This window comes from Bacillus rossius, chromosome 1 (genome assembly GCF_032445375.1).
Source record: "Bacillus rossius redtenbacheri isolate Brsri chromosome 1, Brsri_v3, whole genome shotgun sequence".
Classification (NCBI taxonomy): Eukaryota; Metazoa; Arthropoda; class Insecta; order Phasmatodea; family Bacillidae; genus Bacillus; species Bacillus rossius.
In genome coordinates this window covers 341168267-341183430 of record NC_086330.1, presented here as the reverse complement: position 1 = coordinate 341183430, position 15164 = coordinate 341168267, and the positions used below count along the sequence as shown (strand labels likewise).

Sequence of the window (15164 nt, the reverse complement as noted above, 5' to 3'; positions counted from 1 at the left end):
CCCGAAAAGTCGCGACTGTTTTGTCCGATTCTCGGGCGTTTCAAGGATTTCCCACGTGTTAAAAATTTAACCTCCTAGATTCAGGACTGCTGTGTCAGCCATTCTCAACAATGTTGCGAAAGGCAATATTTAGTATTGCGATAAATTATTAGCAATCACATCGTAGTTTATAAGAATATTTCACGTTACCACACAACCCTAACCACCGTTGTTTTTCAAGAACACAGCACACAAACATTTGCGACTCTTTCAGCACACATACATGTTCAGCGACGTGTTTCATATAAGCCAAACCACGTAATCTTTAGTAGTGTGATTGGTAACCATACACCGGCCGCAAATTATATAATCGAGGTACAAGTATTATCTGAAGTAAACATTCACTTACGGAGACTGCTGTATTACAAACGGTCTTGTATTCTGCCATATAATTCGCCTTTGAGCTTAATTTGTGTGAAGCTGGAGAGGAACAAATGACGGAAAGAAAATGTATTCATTTTGGGAAACCTCTTCTGCCTTTTTTTTTTTCAAACTTATGTTTAAACGAAATGTGCCTTGAACTGCCATCACAAGCCCACGTGCATATTAATGAAAAGTTATTGATAATATATTCATACATCCTTCGGCTAACAATTTTGTCTTGTAAAAGTAAAATGCTTTCTATGTGGTTAAAAGGCTTCTGTATTTACTTATGTAATCACTTCAGTAACCAAAATAGTTTGTTTTTTTCGTGTTGTTAAAGCAGTTGTTTTTCCTCCTGTATCGTGTTATACGGTGCATAGATATTACAATTTCTCTCTCTCTCTCTCTCTCTCTCTATCTATCTCTCTCTCTCTCTCTGGCTTGAAGCTTCATAACTTGTATCGGTAGGTGGTTAGTTGAGCGTCGAGAAAAATAAACATTCCCACTTCATTAGTATGCGAATTAGGTTATTTAGCAAAGATTCTTGCCTTTTTTTATTTTGGTCTCTCTTTGAGGTGATGGTGTACATATTTCTTTGAAGATATCTTTTGCATCATTTCATCCAGCAGCTCGTAAACTTACTTCATTAGCAAACGAAATTTCTTCGGGAGTTCTGGGACTGCAGTAATTGTCGAACTTCCTCGTTTTACTCTTACTGCTACAATATTTGAACAGCTTCTTGGGACGTCCATCGCCAGATTCAAGTGAATTAATTGTTTGTTTTTTTCTCAAGTTACATAACAGCGCCGCGTAGCACCAGATAAAACCACTGTCGACTCTTACATTGTAATCAGCAATGGTGTATATCCTAAACTATATATATAATCAATCTCCCCTATTGCAACAACCATTTAAAAAGGAAGAAATAAATAATTTTATTTGGTATTTGAAACCCGTACGTTTGCAAAAAAAAAAAAAAAAGTATTTAAAATAAATTTACAATTTTTTTCGTAATAATCTCAAAATATCAAGTGTAGTATGTATGGCGTATTTAATTTCATAGCGAAATTATTATATCTACTTCAGTTGTTCAACTGAAGGAAAGGTATGGACATAATAATTTAAAACATAATTATAAAAAAGTGAAATTTCTTGTTGAAGGATAATTTACTTTGTACAAAATATTTTTTTGGACGGAAATAAACATACACCACCATTAAATGAACTTTTGATACTGTTAACAGTTAAAATATAATACATGTTTTATACTATTGCACGTAGAAATATTGCACAACCAAAATATTTAAAACACTGTATTCCAACTTTTGATACAATTAAAATTACAAATAATTAAATAGCGATGTCACTGCGATGTGCTCGAATATAAAAAAACTTTCAGTGGTTGTGTACTCAAAGAAGTTCATGTTTAATAATCCCGATGATTTAATTAAGTTCCTGAGGATTTCATTGCATGAAATAAAACATTATTTATGCTCCTGCTAAACTCTGATTTATGCTCCTGCTTAACCCTGGGGTAAGCTGTTACCAAGAATTCTGTACTCAGGAGTACTGCAAGTTCCAATAAAATATATTATATTTGTATTCAAATAATGTGAATATTTCTAAATAAGTAAGCAAATATCCAAAACTAGTGTCATCTAAATTCTTAGTCTTCACAAACTAATCGATTTAAGGTCAGTACTATCATTACCGGAATTTTCGGCGATGTCAGTATGAAAATGTATCTTTTAATTTGACATTTCCAACACTATCGTAGATTTAGTACCTACTTAATTTAAGTTTTTGAATACGCCTATTTGCAAACAGTTGTTTGAATAGCTTTCCAGTATTAGCTGCGCATATTAAGCACGGTAAAACAAAAGAAAGCCAAAAGTGATATACTAAAATTCGACTATGGTTTTGCTAATATGGCTTAAGAATTTTAAATATTCTTTCCTGTTAAATTATACTCGCGTTATATATATTTTTTTTAATGATAACGATCAAGCTCTGTTGAAATCGCGTCGTTACATGAGGCACAAAAAAATTTTTGGAAGATATTTTTCTAGTACGAAATCACGAAAACTCAATTGAAATTGAATGGTATTGTCCAGCACTTAAAATTACATGCTAGTTACAATACAATTTTTCTTTTTTTCACATTGAATGCCGTTATTTTTCCACAGAAAACTTGACAAACAAGGAAAATGAAAGCAACAGAGGTTGACGCGGAACCCCCGCCAAATTACCCAACTCACACACACACACACACACACACACGCACACACACCGCAGTCACCAAACATCCGTCATTTACATCACCATTAAAACCTAATATATTATAATATTAAAACCTAGTATATATTTCCACAACTAGAGGCGGTGGCCGGCAGTCCGAGGCCTGGGACTCTCCGCGGGTCCGTGGTTCGATGCCCGGCTCTGGCGGTCGGACCTCGAGGCCGGCACTGGCCGTGACGACACCACAGTTGCAGCTCAACCTGCGACGGTGTTGCCTGATTGAGCAACAAGTCTGAGCCTGCCCTGCCCTGGAGCCACCCCTGTCGAACAGTTAGAAGAACGGGATGTTAGAACAGCCGGACGTTAGAACAGCCGGACGTTAGATGAGCTGGACGTTAGAAGAGCCGGGCGTTAGATGAGCTGGACGTTAGAAGAGCCGGACGTTAGAAGAGCCGGACGTTAGAACAGCCGGACGTTAGATGAGCTGGACGTTAGAAGAGCTGGACGTTAGAACAGCCGGACGTTAGATGAGCTGGACGTTAGAACAGCCGGACGTTAGATGAGCTGGACGTTAGAAGAGCCGGGCGTTAGATGAGCTGGACGTTAGAAGAGCCGGACGTTAGAAGAGCCGGACGTTAGAACAGCCGGACTTTAGATGAGCTGGACGTTAGAAGAGCCGGACGTTAGAACAGCCGGACGTTAGATGAGCTGGACGTTAGAAGAGCCGGGCGTTAGATGAGCTGGACGTTAGAAGAGCCGGACGTTAGAAGAGCCGGACGTTAGAAGAGCCGGACGTTAGAAGAGCCGGACGTTAGAACAGCCGGACGTTAGATGAGCTGGACGTTAGAAGAGCTGGACGTTAGAACAGCCGGACGTTAGATGAGCTGGACGTTAGAACAGCCGGACGTTAGATGAGCTGGACGTTAGAAGAGCCGGACATTAGATGAGCCGGACGTTAGAACAGCCGGACGTTAGATGAGCTGGACGTTAGAAGAGCCGGACGTTAGAAGAGCCGGACGTTAGAAGAGCCGGACGTTAGATGAGCTGGACGTTAGAAGAGCCGGACGTTAGAAGAGCCGGACGCTAGAAGAGCCGGACGTTAGAACAGCCGGACGTTAGATGAGCTGGACGTTAGAAGAGCCGGACGTTAGAACAGCCGGACGTTAGATGATCTGGACGTTAGAAGAGCCGGACGTTATATGAGCCGGACATTATAAGAGTGGTCTGACCACTCGCGAAGGCCGCGCCTCCGAAGTCACCTAAGCACAAAAACCTTCGCGCGTCCCTCCGACTCCTGTCCGTCTTAAAAGACCTCCCGCCCGAATGACAACAAGAAAAATAAAAAGAATGTCCGCCTTCATCAGGGATCACCCTTCCGACTAAAAGAAGGTCCTGAATATACGCTGTTGAAAATTTCAGATTGAAGAGCACTGGTTATACATTATCTGTGGATCTACGTTGATTCTTCATAAATTTACTGGTACCAAATGAACTTACAGGGGTACTATGTCCTGTTCCAGGTCATTATTTTATATTTATGTTTAACAAGGTTATACTTGTAGACTTTTGAATGATTAGCTGACAAAGTTGAATTTTGAACATTTTTTTTTTTTGCAGTATGTATAAGGAGAACCAAATGGAATAAATAACAACATTTTTGGGTTCAAATGCGATGCTAGTGGCTACTGCATGGTATAGTTTAAATTTAGTTTAGAAAAATGTATTTAATTTAATAAAGCCTTTTAAAATCAGAAAAATTTTGAGTATTTTAAAAGACTAGTTAATTTTTTTTTAATAAATGAAACCATATCACATAGTAGCCTGTAACATTAACTTAAAACACAAAAAGTTCCAGTTTTATATTACTTTTCATCTTCCTTAATCATATCTCACAAAAACGTCAAAAAATGCAACTTTAGCAGCTAATTATGCATAAAGTAAGCAATATATACTTTTTTTCATTTTGTGGAATTTCAGCCACTCTAAAAGTTAGCAAGTTTGACTTTTTGAAATAATGACCTGGAACAGACAAGGGTCGTCTTGAATTATTAAGAAAACAGTCAAAAAAATTTAAGTCTGCAGAAAAAAAAAATAAAACTACTGTTTCGTCCTGTTAACGATGATAACAACGGAAAGCATAATTTGGATGTCTGGCTCTGCAGATATAGTAAGAATCCTCATTTATTATAGAGGTGCATTCTGCTTTGAAAAGTCCATGGATTCGCTGTAATTCTTAACAGTGTAACTGGTTGCCTTGCAGTGCGTTCTAGATACGTCACGGACGCCCAGGAAGTCTAAAAGGAGGTCATCGGAGCTGATACCACTCGGAAGGCTTACACACGCTTCAGTGCAGATTGATTCTCGTTCCATTGCCCGAAGATGATCCCGTTACGGAAAACTACGGAATTCACCGCAACTTGGAAATGATGTCTTCTAATCTAGAAGGATTCTCGATTAGGAACGGCTCATGCTCCATCTCTGACATAGCTCATGATTTATGGGCTGTGCTGTCCGCACAGTAAAGTTCCCAAGAGTTATATTCGTCCCAAACCACTGGGAAACATGTAAAATTTGTTTGTCTTCCCAACTGGCGTGAACATGACTAGAAAGGAGTTGATGTTCACTAAAGTCGATTGACTGTCCTTCGCTCGGAACGAATAAACCTTATTTAATAAGTATAACAATTTTTTGTGATAAAAAAGTACATCAGGCATACGTTTTAGATAATTTATAATTTTTAAAATAACTTTAAACGTATTTAATAATGCGCTTACGAAGGAAGTAAGCAATGCATTATTTTTTTTGTCCTTCAACCCATAATTTTCCCAATGCTTGCAGAAATTGTTGATCGTATTAAAAACTGTTTTAGATAAAATTGTTTTGTACTACTCTTAGGAGGTATAATAACTATAAACTGATGGGATATTATTTTTTATATTAAGGTAGTTATATTTATTTTTTTAACTTTTCCGAAATTCATTTACATTTTTTACCCCAATCGGTTCGGTTTTTCCCATTGCCGAAATCGACTGAGTATTTCCATCGCTATATTTTATCTATCAGTCTGGAAGTAATTTGAGAAAAATTACGTCAATTACCGTGTTTTTATAATCATAGTTCGGTGCATCTCTGAACGTATTATTCAACGTTAAATCACACAAAAAAACACAATGTAAAAAAACACGTGTTGTAGAAGTATTCAAATTCCCCCAATAAAATAGAAATAAGAATGTAATTTTAGATTTTCGAAAGTTAAGCGTGTATCTGAATGCATTAAAACAGGAAATATATTACTTTTATATTCTTTGGCTGATCGAATGCTCAAGATATACATGAAAGGTATATATCTGGTTCGTTTGATTTTAATACCGCGCATATTAAGTTTTCTAAAGATTGTTTTGCATTGTTAAAATAAAATATTAGCATTATCTTCAAATTCACTCGAGCGAATAAATTTCCTAAAAACCCATAATATCCATAAAATACTTAAATTGAATACGATTTTCCTAGCATTGTAAAATACTCAACGAAGAACTATCTCCGATCGTATTTATGCAGTTAGATATTTCATCCACTATAACAGCCAAAGCTGGATTGGTGACTTTATAAAACAATCAATTTTTCATTGTCAGATAACGTTGTCTGTCCATTGACACTTGAAAAATCATTTGCAGTATAAAAGAATAGTTATGTCAGAATCCTATACGTTTGCGCGATGTCAAGACACCCGTATAGCAAATGGTGAAGCCACTTCGTTAAAAGGTGAAGCTAATGATAAGTGTCAAACACCTAAGTTATCAGAACCAAGCAACAAACGAAAGACAGCTCGTATTTTGTGCGACAAGGCTTATCAGATCGAGAGACTGCTTTTCTGAATACATCAGCCCGCCCAGAAGTAAGAGAATGCGTTGTAGAGAGACATAAATGTCAAGTGGATAACCTCTTACCCAGATCAAAGGAAGTAAATGACCTCGTGGAGTAAAGGCAATAGGCCTATACAAACAGAAATTTGTTTTACGCACTTTCACAAAAGATTCATTTTGGAAAACAGTTGCCAAGAAATAGTTCGTAATACTACAAGAAATATATTGTAACTATGTACAACACATGGCTATGGATATTTATTCACTAAATAAATACTTTTTTCGAGATAATACTGAGTATTTCATAGCGTAAATTGGCGCATATATTTCAATTTTAAATGATGTTTCATTGAATAATTCTCATTTTTAAGTTTTTTTCAATAAGTTAATAAATGTAATAAATATAAGACTTCTTTTACACATTTTTCAACCAACCCTCAGTTCTAAATTCACCGTAACCTTGCACTTTTTAGACCGAACTATATATTAAATTTCACTCATAATATCGATAGTTAAGAATCAACCAAATGGATGACAGAAGGGAAAGTATGTTTCATCTCTGATTTTACCAGGAGTCAGCCGCTAACCTCAGATCCATTATAAGCATTTTTTTTATTGATGGTGTGAACTTTCAACGCTTTAACAATGTAAATTCTAAAAAGAGCTAAGTAAATGAACGTAAAGTAAATAGCACCTACTCTGACGAGCTACCAAAGTGCCAAAGAGACATTTTCGATATGATATATCATAACTTTATTTACATATAACTCGGATCTAACAGGAAAAACAGGAAGTTGGTTAGTGGAATTTTTTTTCGAATGTGGATTGACCTAATTGATCAAACACCCTGACCCGCTTGGAGGTCTAGAACTATTTACGATGTAAACTTGTCAAACCAGATTACAAGGTAAAATGTGGTGAAATCCAATGATTATTTTCGTGACAGGATAGAATTTAAATACGTTATCCTTTATTTTACTTCCACGATCGGGTCGGAGTATACATGAAGGACTCCTGAGTCAGTGAAAAATCGAAACACAGGCTACCGAGTTGAGACGTCTCACAAGTCAGCGGCCAGTGTGCCTGTGAGGATTTTCGTCCACCCTGGTTGTCGTTAAACACGTGTTTAATGTATAATATGTGCAACTGTGTGCAATTGTATTGAGTCCAGCCCAGTTCCATAAAAAAAATAAACAGAAATAATGTGCAAAGATAATGCGTTGCAGTTAAAAAAAACTCATAAATATGCAGATTGTTTTATATGTTACTAATTATTCCCCTGCAACATCTTACAAACTGTTGAACCTTTCCTCATTAAGGTGGTTTTAAATTTTAACTGCATGAGAAACACTAAATATTTGTGGTTGTATTAATAGCAGACACTTTTTGGGGGGGTTGGTGGTTTTCTATATAATTATGCTTGAATAAATTCTACTCGTTCCAGAATTGTCATCCAAATATTTTGGGAAGCAGCCAACCCGAAATGCTTTTATTGTTGGTATGCAGTTGGTTACTGCAAATTCTGTAGTGAATGGTGTGAACATTGTTTTAATATTTGCTTACTAATTTTTAACCAGAAGTTAATAGCCTGGTTTTATTTTGTTGCAGGTGGGTGAGAAGCAGCGGTGCGCTGTCTACGCGAGGTGAAAGTATTTATTGCAAGGCCGAGACCAAGCCCCATTTAGCGAGCTTCGCTGAAGTCATTGCCACAGTGGAAAGGAAACAAGAGTTTGTCAAGAGAAACGGCGTCTTCAGATCGGTTTTTCAAGACTTAAGTCTAGAATTTAGCTCGATACGTATGTGATTCAAATTACTCATCTAAGTAACTTGAAGGACTTTGGTATCATAGCACAGTTTCTAAATAATACACACAGTTATTGGTACGCTTGGCATTAGGGTACTCAGTCCTCTGTCGTTTTCAGTGGCATTTAAAGTATCCCGAGAAAAAAAAATCAGTCGATGCGCAGAGACAATTGACGATATGAGATGCAAACGAAGACAAAATAATGCTCACTCAAAAGACAAGTGGTGGCTGTACGCAGTGTATATCGTACGGGCAGGAATAAAATCATTCGAGAATCTGAATGGATTATATAATGAGATCACATAAATTAATTTATATAGGAACACTCAATTCTAAACTATTTATATTCTTTTTTTAATTTACCTAAGAACAAACTAATAATGATTATGCTGTTTTCCTTACAGTAAATAAACCGTACTCGCTTTAACATTAATGGAAAGAAAATAAAATGAATGTGTACAAATTAAATGTATCAAGTGTAACAAATTTATGTAAGCACTGGTGAAAACTAAAGACTATGTAAGCTATTGTGAATATGTAAGTATATAGACATTAGAGCTTCCAATCAAACCTATTTGTTGTTAAATAAATATTGTTAACGAAATAAAGTGTATTTATTTTAAGTATTGAACCCAATAAATGTACCCAACTCTATGTCAAACAAAGAAACAGAGATAAATTATGTTTGCCAAATCCAGATCACGTTTCAGAGATAGGTGTATTTGATTTTAGTTATGGAACAGAAATTTCAAAATAAAAAAACTTTTTTTTTGTACATACATTTCTTACAAAATATTTTCCAAGTAACCTTATTAAAATTCCTGCCTATTTTCTGAATAGTGTATTTAACTACTCAAAAGAGCAATGTTATTCCGATGGTAAATGAAGTAATTTATTGAATATTTAAGGCAAGAAGCATATACTGGATATATATATTTAATAGCCTCTTATTTTACAATCTTGTTGATTTCATGCTGCACTTTCTGCCTGACCACCAGTAAAACTGTTAGTAAGTGAAAAACGCAGCAATGTTGATATTAAAATATAAAAAGTATACAGAACAAAATGTTTTTATGATTATGTATATTTCTACTGTGTTAACTCAATGGCAGAGGAAGGGGAGGGAGACAGGAACAAAAAGACGCCATCGTGGTTTTAAAACACTTTTGTAGGCTTTAAATATTGTCTCATTTTTAATTTTCAAATAATGCAGAACTAAAATGTACTAGTTTAGGTACTTAATGGGGGAGCTAGGCCTCACCCTCGTGCAATTGCAAGTATTTTCATACCGCTTGTTATAAAGCTTCCGTGCTAATTTTTTTTCGCTTTGCATGGCATAAGTGTTGGCTTTGGCTACTTGTTGAAGTCAACACTTGTGAACTGGTGTGATTATTACGACAGTTGCGGTCGCCCGCGTGAAATAATAATTAATTTCCTCGCAGCGCTCACAGACTAGAACCTGTTAGTAAATACGTGGTTGCAGCAAGGTATAGATGGTATGGGAGATATTATTTGTGTATTTACATGGCCAAAATTGAGACGAATAGTTCAAAATAATAATTATGGAAAAAATTTAGAGAAATCCGAGATGACGGGTCATAACTCCCCTTAACCGTTTCATATTTATGAATTCGTTTCTCTAACCTCGCGAGATGAATCACTTCACTGACTGAAAAAGCACGAATGATAAAAGCACAACTTGTTTGGACAACTTCAACTCTGGAAAAACCAGACCCCCTGAATAAATTTATCTGCAAGTAAGTCATGTGTAGAGAGCTTGTGAGTACTGATACACCTTTGTGATAGTTGTCCGATAGCTCTAAGCGTCAACGCGCTCATAAGGTGAAGGTGGTTAGTTCGATCCCAACAAACCGACATGGCCCCTAGTCACGAGCATTTGAGGCTCAGTCTAGAACGTAGATTATTTTATGTTCTTTTCTTTTTAGGGCATTTCCCTGTAAAGTTATCACTATAGATCTCTTGCATTTTATGTTTGGTCACGACTTCTCTCACTATATATTTAATAAACTTTATTTTATAAATGCAAAAGCTCACACAAGTAATCATAATTATAATGATTTTTACCGCTATTACATAATATGTATTAAAATTTTCTTGAAGAAAAATTGAGACCTAACATAAAATGCAAGAGAACTAAACACTGTAATTTTTGTTTGTAAATGGAACAGAAATATTCGAGTAAAATTACATATATTTGTAAATTTGTACATTTACATACAACTGCATCATTACACAATAGTGTTTGCAATAATTCTGGGTTCGGATTCTTACCTGGGTTTTTCCAATAGCTCCAATAGTTAAAGTTATTTGTAAACCTTTTCCTGAATAGCTTTCCAGAATTACACATGATAAAGTCAAACTGTTGAATATTTGATTATCTTTACCATGTTTAAAAAATAATAATGCTTGAATGAAACATGAAATTCAATATAAAATTATGCGTCAATTTTCGTAAGAAATATTCAGTATTAATTCGGAATAATGTATGTCATATATGCACAAATAACCATAGTGTACAAATTTACAATATACTTTTTGTAGTATGACAAACCTTTTCCTGGCAACTTCTTTCAAAAGGAAACTTTTGTAAAAGAATAAGAAATAATTTGTAGAAATAATTTAACAATAAAAGCCCTTGTATAATAATTGCAATGACAAGAAAATGCTATAATCAACACGGCGAGTGGGACCAAGCTTTGAGTTGGTGCCCAAGCGGTCTGATGTCTACTGTGATCTTTGAAGTATCGCCCTTTAAGCCCCTGTGCACAAACGCGTGACGTGATACTTCACCTTTACAGCTACACCTGGAATCTTCCTCTTGAGTTGATTCTTTTACTCGCGCGCTGAAGGGGAGAGACGAGATGTTTTTGGCAACTTCTTTGAAACAAGCATGGTGTGGAAAGATGTCTTCCTCTTCAGAGCCATCGGAAGAAAGATTCACTGTTTGAAAATCTCCACCTTATAATTACGAAGAACGCTGGTTACAAATGATCAAGGTGCCTTAGTGAATTTACTGCTTATCTTCGAAATTTTATGGCACTGAGTTAACGTTTTTGGAACATGAATCAACAATTATAAACTTATTATATTAACAAAACATTCAGTATAATGTTGAATATACAGCAAACACCTTACGTTGTTCTTCCCACGCTTTTGTTTACCTTGTTTGCAATGAAACACTTGACTCTAAGACGGAACCTGCGTAGTTTATGCGAAGATCCAGCTATTTTAGGTAAATTCTTCGTTGTAAAAATCCGTAAATATAATTTTAAAAAATTTCTAACAGTGTTCCAAGCTGTTCAGCGCATGATAGTCTTGGACCAAGCTTGTTATTTATTTCAAACCCCTACTCTCCAAACCTCCAAAAGTAGTCTCAATATCACAATTCTCGGGAATACGACCATCAACTGCAAATTGCTTTTCATGATGGATGATGGATTATTCTGTAGACGTGTGCTCTCGTCTAGTGTCTGATTGCATCAGACAGAAAGTGGTTTGAATAAATGACTGAGGGTGGCGAGAGGTGAATTGTGAATGATGTCAAAGTACCTACCTCATTATTTCTGAATAACCCTAAATTCAAGCAGGTACAGCTCAGCCGTTCAGAACTAGATGAAACTTTGAGTGGTGCCGGACTTCTTTTTTTTTGTAATCAAGTATATACGCCACTTGGCGAAAACGTCAGTAGTTGCCCACCCAATTGCGGTCCTTGAAAACTAACACTAGATCGGATCACAATCAAGCATTCCTTAATTCTCAGCCTTTTGAAAACAAGACTGCATCCCCCAAAACCCTAACTTACAGCTTCCAAACATGGAATTGAAAATCCATAATAAGGAGAGGACGTTTTTAAACGTAAATTATTTTATGAAAGCTTTTTACTAGTGTGATCAAAGTGCAGTGTCTGGGTCATGGAAAATACTGCTGCTCGAAACTAAGCAAATCTGTGGTACCAAAACCACTTCTTGCTTTCAAAAACAATGTTCTTATCTAAGTTGTAATATAATACATCAAACAGTGTAGTATAAGTTACAGGGCTTTGTAAATCTTTATAAACACAAATTTGTTTGAATATGAGTCCCTGCAAAGATAAATTGCTAGGCCTACCAAACAAAATGTTTATTTCATATGTAACTTTACAGTAAGAGCAAGCTTGCATTGTACTTTTAAACTAATTGCAAGAGCTTTCTCAAAGACGAAGTCAGTATGTACTATAAATAAACGTGTATGTAACAAGCCAAAATATTGTAACCTTAAATAAATATTGATATCCAAATAAATCAAACACTTCAAAAGAAAATTTTACCGGCAATAATAATATCATTAATTTAACTTAAGATTTATGCATTGAAAAATAAATTTGTATCGAAATGTTTTATTTCACATTGATAAAATGAGTTTTTGAAACTATGCGTTACTTTAAAAAGCTAATAATGACATAATGACTTTAAAAGGTCGACGGTGCACATAGAACTGGGAGAAACTGTTTGTATTTCCCCTAAAATATTCAACAAGAAATAGAAACAAATTTATTGCTATCAGAGAAACCATCGTAATATATTTGTAAAACTTATTTTAGGAAAAAAATATATATTTCCTTCGCGATGCAACAAGTCTTTCTATCAAAATGTGATCCATTTAAATTGTATGTCTACAATCATTCCAAGTGGTTTTTTTTTTTTTAGTACATACGAAAATTTATATTCAAAAAATCTCTACAGTATTTTTTGCATGTAATTCTGGCATTGACAGATCAAATTATTGTGTTAGGCAAGTCTTGTTAGTTCGATACTTGTACATCTCAGCACATTTGATTCCTATTTACTTTTTAATTTCTATATGTGTACAGTTACACAAAATACTACAATTTCCAAAAAAAAAAAAAATATCACTTTAGTGTTTGTAGCATAAAAATGTAATAAAAATATTTTGTAATAAAAACGTTATTCTCTTATTAATTGTGCTCCTCCTAAAAAAAACTGAAAACACTCGCTCCCGTGTATTATTTTAATTCAGCCAACGGTGAACTCTTCGCTTTCTACGTGTCTAGGAACAAAAAGACAAGCAAACTCTAACTTTATTTAGGTTTGACCGATTTCTCCAAAATGACATCAACTATTATATACAGTTTTTTTAATCGAGAGAAATATTTTCAAACCATATTTAACGTTCGTTCGGAATCGTTACTGTACGGAAACACATTTCAAAGCATTCAGGGATAATTTTAGTAAAACATAAGAATACTGACATTACCTGGGCACCATTCTAACCACCATTCCAAAATAAAAATTCTGACACGCATTTCAGAAACGTCAAGCCCGCAACGCGATGGGAAAATCACGCGTGCGAATTGCGTCGCACTGACAGCGCAGATGTGTCGGGCGTGATTAGCTAGGAAACAATTTTATTCGCGTCGCGTTCGTCACGTCGCGTCAGAAGCGCTGTCGTGATGCCACTACAACACCGCCCAAGTTCCTGGATATCTCGGGAAGAAACTAGATATACCTGCGATGTTATTGTCTAGACGTTTTGCGTTCGCGCCTTGCGCGGTAATAAACTGTCTTTGACGATTCAATTTATTCTACAAATACCCGGATACATACATAATATTTTATTTGTAAATGGAAGAGAAATATTCATCTAAAATCACAGATATTGAAATTTTTTTTACATTTACTTGAAAACAACTGTATCATTACAAAACAGTGTTTGCAGTAATACTGGGATCGGATTCTCACCCAGGCATTTATACTTTGTGTTGTCCCAGTGCCTCCAATAGTTAAAGTTTTTTTGTAAACCGTTCTCTGAATAGCTTTACAGTATTAAATGCGCACATTAATAAGGCATGATACAACAAACTAAAGTCCAATTATTGATTATTCGATTATTTTTTTTCATTTTTTTAATTATACTTGAATGAAACATTAATTAAAATAGAAAAATATGCGTCAATTATCGTAATAAACACTAGGAAAACGTAATTCGTATGTGCAAAAATAATCACAGCCATGTGTTGTACAAAGTTTCAATATCTTTCTTGTAGTAGCACAAACTATTTCTTGGCAACTGGTTTCCAAAGGAATGCAACATTTATGTACGAAGCTATGTTGTGCTTGTGAATAGCTTAAAGTGATTGTGGCTGTAGCCTTTAGTTAATGTTTGCACCCGCAGTTTAAATTATCTCAAGGACAAAGTTTTATTTTTTCGGCGCAGCATGGCAACTGTTGCTGAAAAATTATCTGAAAACAAGTGAGTAAATTAATAGATAATTCAAATTTATTTAATTCCTATGATTAAGTTGTACTAAACAATTTGGTAGCAAGAGATTTTTTTGTCTATGGTATTCAATTAGGTTTGGAAAATTACAGAAATTAATGATGGTTTGAATTGTATCTTGGTTTTATCTGCTAAAACCAATAGGGCTTATATGTATATACTTTTATACTTACATATATTAACTATATAGGATTTTCGGATAATGCTGAACTCACATTTAATGGGTGGTACGTAATGCCAAAAAAAATATCGGTTTTTGTGAAGGAACAAACGCTCGGGAACGCAACCCTGCCACGCTAAAGGTACGAACAGCAGTGCGCAAATTTTAATTTCGCGCGCGCATATAGGCGTCACTCCAGTGGCTTAAAAGACGTAAATAATTCATTACAAACCAAATTTAATGGTTGTCCATTTATTTAAAAAAAAATACTTGTTTACTGTAAGTTGGTTGAATATTATTTTTGAAAATTCTCGTAAGCGTATTTATTTCCTTAAAAACAAAAAAAAATGTATTGCCTCGTCGAACTCTACTGCTATCAAGTGTAAAGCTTATGACATTA

At 35.2% G+C, this 15164-nt stretch overlaps 1 protein-coding gene across 1 annotated transcript in view; it reads left to right on the top strand.

Moving 5' to 3' along the window:
• The window catches only part of LOC134528246 (uncharacterized), a 54676-nt gene extending 45761 nt beyond the window's left edge, over positions 1-8915 (top strand). The window contains exon 6 of the mRNA XM_063361694.1: positions 8112-8915. The gene's annotated coding sequence lies outside the window, so the exon portion shown is untranslated. The remainder of the gene's footprint in view (positions 1-8111) is intronic.
• Positions 8916-15164: the final 6249 nt, after the last annotated feature.